A 17,897-nucleotide genomic window follows, 5' to 3' on the forward strand; every position below is an offset into this window, starting at 1 on the left:
TTTGAAATATGATCCTATCTTACATAGAATAATAAAAATCTTTTGATTTGAAATTCAAATATTTCACGTCATAAATGTTTTAATTCATTGAATGACTTAAATTATATATATATATATATATATATATATATATATATATATATATGTGTGTGTGTGCCACAACACCGTCTCAGCTGTGCCAGTGGGGCTTTCTCAAGGCTAAGGAAGAGAGTATTTGAGAACCGTGACCTTCTGGCAAAGACCAAAATCATTGTATATAAAGCTGTCTTGCTGCCCACTCTTCTCTATGGATCGGAGACCTGGACCACATACAGGAGGCACGTAAAAACCCTGGAGATGTACCACCAAAGATGCCTCCGAAAAATCCTCAGAATTAGTTGGAAGGACCGACGCACCAACACCAGCGTCCTGAGTGAGGCTGACATTCCCACTATCACCGCTACTGTTGCTCAACGCCAGCTCAGATGGACTGGACATGTTGTCCGAATGCCGGATCTCCGCCTCCCAAAACAGATTTTCTACTCTCAGCTTGTTGAGGGAAAGCGTGCCCAGGGTGGCCAAAAGATGAGGTATAAGGACAACATCAAAGCAAATCTTAAGCGGTTTCACATGGACCTTGAGACATGGGAGGACGTGGCTGGGAGCAGGTTGGCATGGAAGAGCGCTGTCCACAAAGCTGTTGCGCTTTATAGTAGTGACCTAAATCAAGCTGCTGAGGATAAACGCAAGCACAGAAATGACAGATTAGCAACCAGACACACCCAACCCCACCACACCACCACTACCTTTATCTGCCCAAATTGCACAAGACAAATTGGGTCTAGGATTGGGCTCTATGCTCACCTGAGGACCCACAGAAGCCACAACGGAGGACAGTCTTACTCGGACACGAGTGACCGCCGATGATGATGATATATATATATATATATATATATATATATATATATATATATATATATAGAGAGAGAGAGAGAGAGAGAGAGAGAGAGAGAAAGAGTGTGTGTGTGTGTGTGTGTATATTTTCCGTATATTATTTTAAAAGCGTTCTATAGTTTTGTACCGTTAAAACGTTATTTAAATTCCTGCGGAATCGGTACAGATGCTCAGATCAAAGAAATATATAATTTTTTCGTGTTTTTGTTTTACGGCATATCAACCCTTTTCAGATTATTTAATGCCGAATCCAGTGATTTTGAAGAAAAATCTTTTAATAGAATTTTTTTTTTCAAATTGGTTTCTATTTAACCCATAGTTGGGACCCTAACAGGTACTACCACTCCGGGTCCGTGGACCTGGGAGTAATGGCAATTAAGGGGTTGCTTCACACTCCCCAAAGCTCGTAAGCTGGGGCCTCACCACTGGATATAGTTTAAGGTGATATCCAGGGCATAGTTTCGTGTTTGAAGAGCAAATTTTCGTCTATTATCTCATCTATTTCATTCCTTCGTCCGTGTCCTGAAGAAAACGTCTCCTCGTTTTGTATTAGTAAACGAATTCTTGCTTCCAAAGTTAAGCCTAATCTTACAATTGAACGGGCTCCAGGATAAAACAAATAAATTACACTTGATTGACTTGATTCTTACATTAATTCTAAGTCTGCTGCCCTGTTTCGAATAAGCAACTTATTAACTTTCTTTCATTTTTTTTCGCTTCTCCAAATATTTGTCAAACCGTAAAGCATTCTCTGGCCAACGTATTTCCCGTAAGCTTAATAAGCAACTTGATTTCTCCGCTCTAAATTAAGGCGCGACTATCATGCTGAAAGAAATAATATTTTTATTTATTCTAATCTTGTGCTTTCAAAAGTTGAGACTGCAGTATTGTATTAGGGGGTTGTATCTTTTTGTGTTTCCACACTTTTATTGATGAAGAAGAAACAATTGCTGCATTTGGTATTTTATTTTTCTAACTTAAGCATCATAATCCTACTTCACCTGATCATGTTGTTGTTGTTGTTGTTGCTGTTTTTGTTGTTTTTGTTGTTGTCTACAAGACTTGGCCTTTCGTTATTCCAATTCGATTATTGGGTAATCTCCAAAAATACCGTTAGGGCTTACAACATGGCCGCCAGAAGAGTCACGTGATCCGGTTGATCCAAAACATGAATCGTGCAAATGGAAAACGCAGCTTTGAAGGCAAACTTTGACAAACAATCACAATTTGTTTGTATTTAATTTTTTGTTGATATAATGTTGTTATAAAAATAGGCGAACTTTGAGAAACAATCTTAGGTTGTTTTTAGTTAAAACAGTGTTTATAAAAAGTATTTTATTCAGAACAAACAAGTGGTCGACTAGGTGTATCAGAATTTTAGGCGGAATTTTTGACACCCCCAACAAAAAACTGCGAATAAAATATATAAAACTCGTAATTTCTGTTTTTAAAGTGGGTTGTCAATTTTCTTTATGAAATATACTTCCAAAATAAACTATTACAGTCGTTTAAAACATAATAGAAGTATTATTTTTTATTTTTTAAAAACAATGTATACAAAATGTCTACGCACGTGAAAGAGTCGGCCCAAATAAATTTTGTGAGCTAATTTGTTGCATCGCCTCCATCTATTCTGTCTAAATTTATAAAATGAAAATTAAAAATATAAACTGTTTTTTTTTACATCATATTTTTATAACATGACATCTTAAAAAAAATGAACACCTTGTTTTAAATACCATTTTTATGAAAAACTCTGAATAAAATATTTTTTATAAACACTGTTTTAAAAAACAAACAAACTGTGATTGTTTCTCAACAAAAAATTAAATGACCGTTCTAAATAAATTATTTATTATTATGATATTGAAAAACTGTTTTTGTACTTAATTATTATGCTTGTTTGTCAAAGTTTGCTTTAAATTTGCGTTTTCCGGTTTCGTAATACGGCGATTCATGTTTTGGATCAACCGGATCACGTGACTCTTCTGGCGGCCATGTTGTAAGCCCTAACGGTATTTTTGGAGATTACCGATTATTGATCCAGCTGATTTTATTTCGTCCAGCACACATTTCAAAACCATTTATTCATTGAAATCAAATAAAAATATTTATGAGAAAATTTGAAAACCTGAAAATGTTGTGTAATGATATAATTATTTTTATTTAAGTTTTTTTTTTTTATGTTTTTGTTAAAGTCCAAATTTTCGCCAATAACCTGGTTTTATTTAGAAGATGTCAGTCCGATTAAGTTTTTCCCCTTATAATGTTGTTATAGGATGGTGAAGCCTCCCGAAGAGAAAATACGTCTTTTATCGGTGCTGTTTAAGAACCGTGTGCGTAATCGCTTGGTTTAAGCGCAAAATTTAAGAAATGGAAAGTCACACATTTTAGAAAAAAAAAACATTTTTATGAATTTAAATGAGAAAATTAGAAAACCTGAAAATGTTTTGAAATGATAAAATCATTTTTATTTACTTTTTTATGTAAACCGGGCAAAAGTGCTGGTGTCGTTATCCTGAATTGTGTAAATTATGTCCAGCATGCGTTAGTTATTTTGAATTATGTAGATGAGTTTGTTCGCATCGGCTCTGTTGAAATAATGCGACAACACTTATGAGAATGAAAGCAAGACCCAGAAGCGCCTTCTATATTTTTATAATAAAGGATACTTTTCCAAAGATATCTATGACAAGATAAGACCTTCTGGTTCACTGAGGCCTAGACTTTATGGTCTTCCTAAAATACACAAAATGGTCTCCCGCTTAGACTTATTTTGTCTTCTGTATGGAGCAGTACTGTATTAACCTTGCTAAAACTTTATTGGTTGCTTCACGTCTAGAAATTATTAACCTGGAATTATATTAGGTTGAGAAGAAAGTTGAGGCAGAAATTTTAATTTTGATTTCAAATGATGTATTTTCAAAAATGTTTTTGTTATTGTTGTGTCTATATCAATAACAACATGAACGCAGAAAGTACAGGTAAAACAAATATATTAAGACGAAAAGATAATACATATTTACAAAGGTGCAGTTGTACTGCAGTTGGAAGATTGTCCGGCAGAGGGCGTGTTAAAGTCTTTCATGGAGCAACCGGAACATGCGTCTTGCCTATCCGGCGTTCGAACACAGCTCCCTGGTCTTGCTGACTTGATACCTTTATCTATCTCTTTTCATCCACGTATGCTAATTAGTTATTATATCTTGACTTTATATATATTTTTCTAAAGGCATTTTTCGCTCTATCTAATCGCTCAAATTACAATCGTTTAAAAACAATAATGCCTTTTTTGTCAGACTGTTTAATACAAGACGAAAAAAAAGCAAATTCGCACAATTTTCTTATTTCAATTCAAGCTAGTCCGTTGTAAATGAAACACTCAAGGTGAGATCAGTAGTCCGATGAATTCAAATAATATGAATAATTAACCCTTATCACAAAAATTCAGAAACGTGATAAATATACATTTACTGACAGTGGATTATGTTTAGAAGTTTTATTTTTAATTCTCCCCTCAGATTTCTTTTTATTAAATTAACTCATTTTCAAAGGTGAAGGCCAAAACACGGATAAATCATATTTTAAGCACCTAACTTTCTTGGCGCGTTCCTGCATTTTTCAGTACCAATACTCTAATAGTTATATTTGCTTAATTAAATTATTATCTTATATTTCCCCCCAGCAACGGTCGGACACGTGTCCTACTAGTACAAACATAATTTTGTTACCAATTTAAACGTTTCAATCACATTTTATAATCCTGACATCCCCAGGACAAAAGAATAAAAGCATAAAGAATAGCTATACTGACCTGCGAATGTTAAGCTTATTAAAACGCTGATGGAAAAATGTTTCTAAATTTGTAGCCAAAATACACTTATATAAATAAAACATTTTGACAAGAAGATATCTCTATTTGTTATTGAAAATTGTCTTATGAAACAGTTATGATTCTCCAGATGTGTTATCCTGTGAATGCAAGCATTAAATTATATTTAAATGAGAAAATTTGAAAACCTGAAAACGTTGTGAAATGGTGAAGTTATATTTACTTACTGTTGTTGTTGTTGTTGTTGTAGACAGGGAAATAAAAGCAGTAAAGCGAGTGCAAAACGAAAAACTGCGAACGACAGTCGAATTTTAAAAGAAACTGATAAAGAAATTTGAAAGAAGGATACGTGAGTCAGCACTTGCAAAGGAATATGAAATGCAATGGAATAAAATGCATAAAATCCTCAAAGTTGTCTGGAACGAATTATGGTTGAGCACCGAGGTACCACTGTATACATAAACTAGCAGGACTCTTTAACCGGCGTTGCCCTTTGACAACCTACCCCCTCGCAAAAAATAAACTACGGTTGTTGTTGGTGGTGGCCACTGCTAGTGTCCGTGACCGAAATGAAATAATCTGGCTTTCACTGGCGATTAGTGCTGGTTTTGGGCGAAAACTTGCAGGTAATGTTTAAATTTAAAAAAAAAAAGCTATTAAGAGAATGTGTAAATTAGTATGAATTATTAAATTACGAAAAATGGTTAATTAGATTAATAATGGAAAGTAAAAACAGAAGTTTTAGAGGTTAGGGATTCCCACTGAATATATATATATATATATATATATATATATATATATATATATATATATATATATATATATATATATGAACTGTTTAGAATGGTAGAAATCAGTGTAGCAGGCCTAGTTGTCTCTGTTTGTTGGTCAAATCTTCTTGTTTTCAACTCTTTCACCAATAAGGAAATCTACAACTTATAAACAAGAAATTCGGGCGTAAACATTACACAGTCTAGAGTGTTCAAACGAGTATGTACATATACATATATTGCATATATATGTGTGCATGCTTGCGTGTGTATGTGTGAACCATGTGTATGAATTTATGTATGTGAGTTGGGAGAGAGAGAAAGAAAGAGAGAGAGAGAGAGAAAGAAAGAGAGAGACGGGGTAGAATTAAATACAGAATTTTTCATGAAGATAAATGTTCTTACTTATTAAGAGAGATATTTGGTCTCGACTACGCACGGGAATGCTGAGATTCCACAAACCAAGACCGATCACTCAACAAATAACGGACCACGTACTTCTATAAGCGGATATGTCTGCCCGTCCTCTATGACGCTGAAGATTGAAATAACAAGTTTTTTTTATTCATTTGGTATATTTACCATTTAAACACCAAGTCTATGGGTGTGTCGCGCTTAAATTTGAAATAAAAGATTTGTCAATCTGTCACGTTTAGCTTTAAACTAAAATTTGCAGCAGCGCGGAACATGGCCGTCTAAAACTAGGTGTTTCTACTTATCTTTAATGATGTATACCGCCATGTTTGTCTGTCACGTTACTTTTTGAAACATAAATTCTCGTCGATTTGTCATGCTTAAGTTTGATGAAGAATGTATGTCGGTCTGTCATACTTACTTTTAAAACAGCATTTTCCTTAGTCTGCCACGGTCTTGCTTTAAATAGAAGTTTTCGTTTGTCCGTCGCACATACGACGGAAATAGGATTTGCTTTGGTCTTCTATGCTTAAGTTTTAAATAGGGTTTTGGTGCTCTGTCACGCTTAAGTTTGAAAACAATTTTTTGTTGGTTCTTAAGAGAAGAGTTACGTTTGAAATCGATTTTTTATCGATTTGTAACGTTTAAACTTTAAATAGTAGTTTTGCCTGTTAGTTACACTTATGTTCAAAGGTAGAATTTCCGTTTATCTCCCGCACATATATTCAAAACAAAATTTGCATTAATCTGTTATGCTTAAGTTCGAAATAGAATGTCCGTTTATCAATCATATTTAACTTGGTAAGAGAACATTTGTCGATCAATCAGAGTAAAGTTTTAAAATATTTTTTAGATCTTGAACCTCAAAATCTATTAAACTGTAGACGAGAAATAGCAAACAACTGTGTTCACAAAATAAAACTCACTCTAGGATAGCGATACAAAATAGCTTTAAAACTAACAATAACAATAGAAAACAAACAAATAAATAAATTAAATAAACATGAATATACATAAACGATCACACATATATGTATATATATATATGTATATGTGTGTGCATGTGTGTGTGTACACATAGGTATATTCATATATAAAAAAAGAGGGAAAAGATCTACCTTAAACCACTAACCTAGTTCTAAAACAGATCCTTTGTTCGATAAAATGCATGCCCATTGGCTGATAGGAGGTGGCGCGGTGGATACTAGAAAGCTGATTGGCTAACTAGTAATCCTCAACATATATAAAAACAAGAAGCAACCACAAAATTCGCGCATAAGCCTGACGAATCCTACAGTTGATGAAACGCAGAATATTCAGTGTAGCTTAGTCGCCATATATATTTTATAAATTACTAACTAGCTCTACCTACACACACACACACACACACACACACACACACACACACACACACGCACACACACATATATATATATATGAAGAATAAAATACGTATAAATACGTTTTAAGCCAAAAAAGGCAACGCGAAATTTTTTATATAATAAACGAGTGTTTATTAAAATATAAATATTTTTCGGAGTAAGACTCCTTTGTCAATCTTTTTTTTTTTCTTTTTTCTTCGACATGATGTAGAGTGGAAGATAGTTCGATGAAGAGTCCACGTGATGTTGTTAACTGCGAGGTTTTTATGAAGCCGGATAGGTGACGCGTGGTCGCGCATTTTGAGAATCTGTGTAGTTTTTTTTTGTTTATATCCGCAAGAAGCGCTGAGTGAAATTTGAAGAATAAAAACGTTTAAATACTTCTGGTTTATTGACTGTCATGGCTCTTGTGAGCTGCGGCGTTGTTTACTGTGGAAATTATATATATTGACAGAGCTATTGTGTAGGGAATGTACACACACACAGAGATACACAGACACGTTCACCTATATATATATATATATATATATATATATATATATATATATATATATATATATGTATATATATATATATATGTATATATATATATATTGTGTGTGTACATTTCCCTACACAACAACTCAATTTTTAGTCTACAGACTCGAAGTTTGATATACAGGGTATTGAGATTTAGGAAAATGGATGTGATCGGTTTTCGGCCAGAAATTTGGCGATTAAGGGGTCAAAGTTTAACCTTTGAGAACTCTACCAAACTCCTCCGACAATTTTCAGTCTAAACACTTGAAATTTTAGATATAGGTTAATTGGACATGGATCTAACTAACTTGATTTGAGCCCAAAACAATAAATTTTAAGGGGTCATAATAGGGGTCAAAGTTAAAAAAATGTTTGTTCAACATACATCTCCAAATACCCGGTCAACGCCGGGTACACATGCTAATATATATATATATATATATATATATATATATATATATATACATATATACATATATATATATATATATATATATATATATTAATAAGGTTTTATGTTACTATATTATTAAGGCATTTCTCGTTAGTCTGACGTGCCTATGTTTTAACTGAAGTTGCTTTTTTGGTTGTTTTTTTTCGTTCTGTCTGGCGTCAATTTGAAAGTTTTTCATCATTTAATGCTAAGGACGCATCTTATTCGTTTTTTGTTTTTATTTATTAAGACCCTCCTTTACTGACACTGTGTGTCTTCTGAATGAATGGAAATTGATTGTTGGTTAAAACTGTGACGGCTATTCGCTTCCTTGTCAAGTGTGTGACGAGTTCTAAATATTATCGTTACTTGCTTGTGACATCCACATTTCGCGAAGGTCCTACATCTGAGATGCCAAGCTCTTAGGTAGTAGAAGAGCCAGGGGTTGGACCGGGGGCGTCTCATTCTTCCGAAGAATGAGAGTGCGTTGAAAGAATTAAGACAAGGTATAAAATAAAGAGATGTGGAGTTTCGAGTGCCAGGAATTATTCTCGGAGATTTCGAGGCAGAGAAGTCGTAAAAATGCCTGAGTAAGTAATTATTCACAGGAAGAAAATAATAAAGGGAAAGTAAAAAAAAAAAAAAGAAGAAGAAACTGAAAGAAATAAAAGACGAACGAATTAACATAAGTATTAGGATAGGTGCTCGAGATTGAGCATTTGGGAACTTCTAAACACAATAATAATAGAGAGAAAGAAAAGAGGAAGGAAAAAGCTATAATCATCTATCATATCTACATCAGTGAAATTATCTGCCTGTGTGTGTATCTGTGTGTCTGTGTGTCTGTGTGCGTACATTTCCCTACTAAACTAATCTGTAAATTCTAGGTCTACACACCTGAAGCGATATAAAGGATATTGAGATTTGGGAAAATCTTTTTAATCGGTTTTCGGACAGAAAGTTGACTTTTAAGGGGTCAAAGTTCAAGTATTTTACCTCTGAAAACTCCACCAAACTCCTCCGCCAATTTTGGGTCTAAACATTTGCAATATTAGGTCTATGGTTACTTGGACATGCGTCAACCTTTTTAATTTGATTTGAGCCCAAAACAATAGATGGTAAAGCGTGAAAATTGGGGTAGTTAAGGAAGCCTATTACATAGAAAGGCATTACCGTACATGTGAACACTTTTTAATATATACATATGCAATAAAAGTTATGAACAGTACATAGGGCTTGACCAAAGCCGGGTGGAACTGCTGGTGCAATGATAAAAAAGAAAGAGGGAGAAAAAAAGGAATATAAACATGAAATGAAGCATTGTATCCACTTATCACATTATATTCGGACACACACACACACACACATATACACACACATAAATATATTTTATAAATTACTAACTAGCTCTACCTACGTATTGAGCACTTTTGAAGTAAATACTTAAAGTTTACGCATAAATCTATACTTTCGTATATTAATTTTATGTGAGTAAATTAAGTAGTTTATATATATATATATAAATATATATATATATATATATATATATATATACATAGTGTTTTTAAATCCCCGAAACACTGTTTCATGGTAAACAACTGATGATCCCTTGAAAACTAAATTATTAGTACTATAGTAAATTTGAGAGCGAGTTGATGCAGTGATTGCTGGTGATTAAATGACTTACTGACTAGATGGTTTTCCAAGTGCTCGATTACCAAGAAAAACGTTTTCAATATAAGAGCTTAATATTTATTTATTTAATAGTACAGAAGTTCAGAAAAACATTAGTGCCGTTGGTTTCAAGCCCAACATAAAGGGGACCAGTTAGTGGTAAGACGTAAATGATGTTAGGCTTTCGTCAGCCATGTTGTTTCCGTCTGAGGAAAAAAATTCAGGCCCACATTTTTTTTTATAATGATGTTCATTTTTATTTAACTATAGCTTAATCCTATCTCTGAATATTTTATTTTATTCTAATATGAATTTTCTAATTTTTAAATTTTTTATTAAATGCATTTCAGTAAATATGTAATGTTCTGTTATTGCATGGTTTCCGGTCCGCCTTCTGTTAATTTTAGCTGGTACAAGGGAGATAATTACTTTATCTTATTTCAGTAAAGGGGAGATAATCCATGTTTCAGTTAGTCCAAGGGAGGTAATTAATCTATCTTATTTTTTAACCTTTTTTATTTTATTTTATTTTAAATAGTTGAGGGAGGTATGCAGGCTATTTGATTTCCAAGTCTTGTTTTATATGTGTATTGTATTCTTTAAGATAACCATAATTTTCATACTTAATTTATACTTAATATTTATACTTACAATTGTCTAAATATCCATTTTCACTTTACTAATTTATGCGCTAAGTTCACTGCATCTAGAATACTCTAGAAGAAATACCTTTAGGTGGGGTCTTCGTTCGTTGTTCGGTCCTCCCAGTTTATTAGGAGCGCTTGTCTTCTATGTAAACAAGCTTTGAGGGTCTCACTGCGTACGTTCAAACAGGTTTTTGAGGATCATTAATAGTCTTTATAATGTGGTACTTCTCCGCATTACAAATGGGGGCACCGTTTTGAGGCTGGTGAGTATGCTGGTCTTCTCTCTATGATCCTCCATTTAATGCTGAAAGGTGTTCCGTTATCTTCCATAACAGACACCAATATTTTATCTTCAACTTATCCTTGTTCCCATCCTCCATCTAATATAGTTACTAATCCAATATACCACTCAAGCAGCCCCTCCATCTACAATCATACAACTAGCAATAATAATAATAATAATAATAATAATAATAATAATAATAATAATAATAATAATGCTCCTAACAGCCATCCTAACACTAACAACACTCATTATCCCCTCCAAAATAGTCGCTGTACTATCATTGTCCCACTCTTTGTTGAACACTACTTAACTAATACAAATCAGCAAATCAATATTAATATCAGACCTCGAGCTTTTAATAAAGTAAATACATATATCGGCTCTACTTCAAAATTAATTAAAAAAAGAATATCAAACCACATTTCTTCTTTTAACAACCATAATTCTAATAATAACCAAGGAACTTCTCTAATCATTTTAATTAAAAAACTTAACTCTAATAATACCCCCTTCTCAATCAAATGGACTATCACAAAAAAATTTAAGTCTTATACGCCAGACTCTAAGTCATATAGCCTCTGCACAACCGAAGCTATAACTATAATTACTTCCCTCAAACAATATAATAAATTCTAAAAACAAACTGATCTCTTTCTGTAAACATAAGTCCAAATTTAATTATGGTAATCTTGAAATTACATAGTTATTATTTCAACCTTTCAGATAGATATATAATTTTTCTTTAACATTATCGTTTTTTCTACATGTCTTAATATTTGAATTCTTTATTTCTTCTTTGCTTGGCCGGTTTTTTATCTGCAATTTTCGTTTTAGTCTTTAAATATTCCTATCTATCTAATATATCAATATAGCCACGAATTCATATTCTGTGGGTATATTTACTTATATTTTACTTTATGCATTTACTGATATACTTACTTGTTTTATCCGGAATTTGCAGATACCGGTCATCCTCTCCCCTAAAATCATTTTTTATTATTTTTATTTTATATTTCAGTTTTTATTTATTTATTTAATTTTTTTTATATTTTTTATATTTTTTATTTTTTATTTATTTTTTATTTTTTATTTATTGTTTAGTATCTTTTAATAACTCTTGCTGACATTTTCTTTAGTAATAACCTGTACATTGACGTTGACATATTGTGCCCTATATTTTTCGCGCCTTTAACATCTTTTTGTCTGGGTCATTTTGACATTTGCTTTTCTATTTTATATTTAATTCTATCACCACTTGATCTCTCTCTCTCTCTTCTTCTTCTTTACTGATTTTCTTTAATTACACTTTGTTCTCGGCAGCCATGTAGAAAGCATGTCTTATTTATTTTTAGTAATATTGGATTTTTTTTCCCATTTTCCTTGTACATCTTTGCAAATTATTCCACGGATTTCGGCCTCTTGGATTATTTTGGACCATCTTCCAATTACGCGATTTCCTTGGATTTTACTTGTGCGAATGGAAAATCAAATTAACTTGGACTTACATTTTTGGATTTTTTCTTCACCATGTCCCCTCTGCTTCACTTTTTCTTATCAAGTAAGATCTTTGACTTACTTGCTGTTTCATCAAATACTTTTGTATGCAAAATCCGATCCCACATTTTGCTAATTCCTACCCTCTGATGAGAAATAAAGTATTTCTTCGAAACTCTGCGGATTAAGGACTATCCACTTATTGTGCGTTTCCTTTTCAGATTAAATATGTTTTTAACTCTTTTTCAAAGTGTTTTAACATATTTTATTAACTATTTGCTCGTAGATACAGCCACTCTGTTGAGTCGTAGACGACGAATCACGTGTCAGTGGATAATTACATTTTAAAAATAATATATATCTATAAATAAAAATTACAATAAGTTTATCAAGGTAATCAAAATGGTAAACTTAAAAAATATTATAAATATTAAAGAGTTAATATTTACAAGTAAAATAAACTCAGCCAGATGTAAAAGCTCAATAAAACCGAAAAGGAAATAGAGCTTATAATATGAACAAATGATTAATAAAACATGTTAAAAGACATCTTGGAAAAGAGTTAAAAACATATTTAATTTTAAAAAAGGAAGCACAAGATAAGTGGATAGTCCTTAATCCGCGGAGTTTCGAAGAAATACTCTCATTCTCATCAGAGGGCAGGAATTAGCAAAATGCAGGATCGGATTTTGCATATAAAAGTATTTAATGAAACTACAAGTAAGTCACAGATCTTACTTGTTTAAAAAAAGGGTGAGGTAAGGGGAACAGGAGAAAAAAGAAAAATGATAAAAAGATTTCACATGAATGGATAGTCCGGTGAAGGGTAAAAATCCAAAAATGGTAAATCCAAAACGGTCGAATTTAAAATTTCAATCTAATGGGTAAATTCCAAATGGTCCAAAATAATCCAAAAGGCAGAGTTCCTTGGAAAAAAGCGCAAATGGAATGAATTCTAAATCATTAAAAGAAAAGTACTGGAGATAAAATTTAAAACACGTCTGTCAAGGCTGGATGAATCAAAAAAATTAAGGTTAAAAAAAAAAACAAAAACAAAAAAAACCCGAATATATATATATATATATATATATATATATATATATATATATATATATATATATATATATATATACCTATAACTACTTCATTTACTCACATAAATTTAATATACGAAAGTATAGATTTACTTCATATGTATATATGTATTTACTTCAAAAGTGCTCAATACGTAGGTAGAGCTAGTTAGTAATTTATAAAATATATATGGCGACTAAGCTACACTGAATATTCTGCGTTTCATCCACTGTAGGATTCGTCAAGCTTATGCGCGAATTTTGTGGTTGCTTCTTGTTTTTATATATGTTGAGGATTTCTAGTAAGCCAATCAGCTTTCTAGTATCCAGTATATATATATATATATATATATATATATATATATATATATATATATATATATATATATGGAGGATACATACAAATATTTAGTTTTATCTGGAGAGATATAAACATGTATGATGTAGAGATATACATATAAATCTAACTTAGCGTGTGAATTTACTCCAAGTGTGATCTGATACGCAGAAAAAGGGGAATAATGGCTTACGTAGATATTTAGACGGTGGACCGTTGGTTGCTTCAGGATGACCCAGACTCGTCGCTTCATCATTCAGTCACTAAAATATTATTTATTGGACCAAGCCGAAGGGCATAAATCAAGACTTGCTTTGTGCGTCTTGGGAACACGGTATTTAAACGGGGCCACTTTTACGCGACCCTTTTTTTTATATTTTTAGCAAAACAACGAAAAGGAGAATACAAAAGAAACGGTGATAAGAAATCTATAAATAAAACATACACGAAAGAATTTAGTTAATGAGAAAGTGAGAAAAACATATAAGAAAAAGAAAGAAAGGAAGGAAAAAGGAAAAGAAAGAAAACAAGAAAAGGGATGAAGAAGGAAATTTTTTTTTTTTAAATTGAAAATTAAAGAAAGACAGAAATTGTGTCAAAAAAGCTTTCTCAAAAAACATAATATAGGTGGTTCTCCTTACCAAGGAACTTCTTTCATTTATCTTGGGATAAATATAAGTTCCTGAAATGGATCTGGTAACCAATAACGCCATCACTTGATTTCTAAACTTGCACGTTTTCTTCATTCAACCATCATAGTTTTCTCTTAGAGATAAATTTTTTCTTTATCGTAAGCTAGCGTGGGTACCCGGTGTTAACCAGGCGTGGAAAGATTTTATTGTAAAGGTTATTGAGCAACGGAGTCCTAAAAAAAAATTAAAAATTAACTACCCTCTCCCCCCAAATAAAAATAGCAGCAAGTACCCGTGCAAGTGGGAGAAAAAAAAAATTAGCTTCAGTAGCCAGGCTCTAACCTGTAATGCGAAGTGTTACATGATAAGGGCTGTCCCCTTTTCATGTAAGTATAAAAATGGAGAATTTAGTTTAAAATGAAAATGAAATAGCATTAGCGGAATTCGAACCTCGTAATCTAGTTTAGAAATAGATTACGTGTGAGAATTTAAAAATGTAAAACAAACATTTGTTTAGAATATAGATAAATATTTCAAGGAAAGAATGTGGACTCTCAAGTTTGTTATGAAATTTTAAATTGAAAGAATGCAGCTTATAAGATAATATTTTTAACATATTGAATATGGGTTAAAATTCCTTTTGTAGAAATAGGAAAAGTTTTGGACACGTATGTCCAAAACACGTGAAAGAATGCACATGTTTTAACATGTGTATGATGTCACGGAAAATAGAAAGTTCTAGGAATAGAGAAAAACTTGAGTTAGAGTAGAGTCAGTGAGAAAACTCAGAGGGAGTCAGACGTCTGGAAGCGAGACGTCACTTCAAGGAAAAATGTGAGACTTTGAATTCTTGATGATGGAATCACGGCCGTGTGAAGAATAAACTATCAAGTGTTTTTTGTAAAGTTCGTCTTGTGTCTTATGATTCTTAAAAAAGGTAAAGTCCAATTGTATTATATATTTGTGTTATATGTCTTTACATACACGTCTCAACATCATCATGTCCGAACTGTTTGAACACTGTGCCCTCACTCAAAGAGCTTTTTTCTTCTCCCATTCAACACAAGCAAGGAATGAACTTTTAATATATAAGAATCTCTCCTAACATGAACAACCTCTCTAAGTTACAACTTCTCTCTCTCCCTCTCTCTCTCTCTCTCTCTCTCTGAGTCTTACAACATCCCTCACTGTAATAAGACTCTTTCGAATCATATCTCTTCCTAAGACTCTTTTAATGAAACACACTATATAACAGAAGAAAAAATTTGGAACAACAAAGAAAATAAGGGAAAAAGAACAAATAGAAAGAAAATGGGAAAAAAGAGGAAATGAAAAGGAATGAAAAAAAGAAAGAAAAAAGAAGCAATGAAGGGAAGAATAGAGAAAAGACAGAAAAAGAAAACAGAAATAAAATAAAAACAGAAACAAATTTGAAACAAAACAAATGAAAACACTTGAAAAAAAAAAAAAAAAGAAAGAAAAATACGATAGAAAAAAATTCAAAAGAAATGGAAAGGAAACAAAAAGGAAGAAGAATAAAGAAAAAAGAAGAAAATAGAAAGAAATCTCAAGAATAAAAGAAACAAATAAAAAAAAACAAGACGGAAATAAAAACTGAAACTAAAGTAAAGGAAAGGGGGAAAAATCTAAGAAAGATGACAGAATGAAAACCAAAAAAAAAATAATGAATGAAGAAAGAAAGAAAAAAGAAAACAATATCAAAGAAAAAGGAAGAGAAAAGAAAGAAAACTGAACAAAAAAAAAGAAAACACAAGAAAAAGTAAAGAAATAAGAAAGAAAAAAAAACAACTAAAAAAATATGCAACGAAAACGGAAGAAGCAGAAATTTGATTATATTTTCATGCTGAAGGTCAGTAAACAATTCAAGCTCGTTGTATATCTCGGCTCTACCCGTGACCCCCGTCCTAACCCCTGGGGTAGATCTGGCTTGTTAACAGGTCAACAACATCATCGTAATTTTAAGTGACACCAACAAAACAATGTGAGGGGTTGGTTGAGGAGTAGCAGCGGGAACCGAGGATATTTCAATGATACCCGTGGATCCGTCTGATGGCCCAACGGCTCCGTTTATTTTACGTGTGGCAATTCATATTAGATGTCAATCGTCGATGAAGATCAGCGCTACTAATCATTTTTAAAGAAATTATCGGATCAAATATTGTGTTTTTTTAATTTTATTTTTATTTTGCACTAGCTGGGAATGAGGCATCCGGTAGGATGCCAGACATTCAACCACTTTCCAAACTGAGAAATCCTTTAAAGCTACTAACTGCCCCTTTGTTTGGATCTATCTTGCACTTAGTTCACCAGTTATATTTGCCGGGTAGCATTTGAAATTTTTTTTCATGGATCCGGTTGTTCCCTATAATTATGATAAAGATCTTCCTAAGATTCCAGTTTCTTTTCATGCCGTACATCAAGTATTGGTATTTCCTTATCTTTTCCCTCTCAGTTTTGTTTACCCTATCAACATTGACTTTTACCAAGGTTGCTTCTTTCTCCTTGTCTCATATCAATATATAAAGTTCAGTAACTCCCTTTTCTAGCTGCGTAGGTGTAGAAACTGTATAGTCATTCTGGTATATGTTTCCAGGTATACGGCATAATCACATTTGACACACCGGTTCCCGTCAAATCACCGAAGTTAAGCAACGATGAGCCTGGCCAGTACCAGATGGGTGACCATTTGGGATAACCAGGTGCTGTATTTGCTCTCCGCTTATCTCGGCATTGTTTCCACTCGACCTGGACAATTTCTTGTCACTGGACTCAAGCAGTGCCGATTCAGGAGAGGTGTGGTTGGAGATTGTGCAACTCTTGCCACATAATTAAACGGGCGGCTGCCCCTATAGGGGGTATCCTTTGTCTTTTGAGACTGAACGGAGGCCTTATGTTTTCAGGTGCTGGATTCGAAAATCAACTTTTTTACAGGTAAGTCAATGAAGATATTTACACAATCTCTTTTGTTGCATTATATAGTAGCCCCCTCGCAGCAGAATCTGTCAGGTAGCTCACAATTTCTACTTATGTGTGGCAAAACCTGCACTTATCATTACTAAGACCTCTCATTTTCTTAAAAAACATTGGTCATCAAGTCTTTATCTTGGGCAGCCATTATAGTCATCTCTTGATCATAATAGGACGATCTTTTTTTTAGCCAATCTATAGAACCTTCCTTATCTATATAGTCCTGGGTGAATTCGCCCAGAATTGTTGTTGTTATTATTGTTGTTGTTGTTTTTGTTGTTGTTATTGTTGTTATTGTTGTTGTCGTTTTGTTATTGTTGTTGTTGTTATTATTGTTGTTGTTGTTATTATTGTTGTTGCTCTTGTTTTTATTGTTGTTATTGATGTTGTCGTTTTGTTATTGTTGTTGTTATTATTATTGTTGTTGTTGTTATTTTTGTTGTTGTTATTGTTGTTATTATTGTTGTTGTTGTTATTATTGCT

The 17,897-nt window shown here is 32.7% G+C and overlaps 1 pseudogene; it reads left to right on the forward strand.

Annotated features, from left to right (window-relative positions):
* Positions 1-17,040: 17,040 nt before the first annotated feature.
* On the forward strand, positions 17,041-17,158 carry LOC145267382 (5S ribosomal RNA; annotated as a pseudogene).
* The last annotated feature ends 739 nt before the right edge of the window (positions 17,159-17,897 follow it).

Source organism: Euprymna scolopes, chromosome 42 (genome assembly GCF_053919585.1).
Source record: "Euprymna scolopes isolate OS-2025 chromosome 42, ASM5391958v1, whole genome shotgun sequence".
NCBI classification, from domain to species: domain Eukaryota; kingdom Metazoa; phylum Mollusca; class Cephalopoda; order Sepiida; family Sepiolidae; genus Euprymna; species Euprymna scolopes.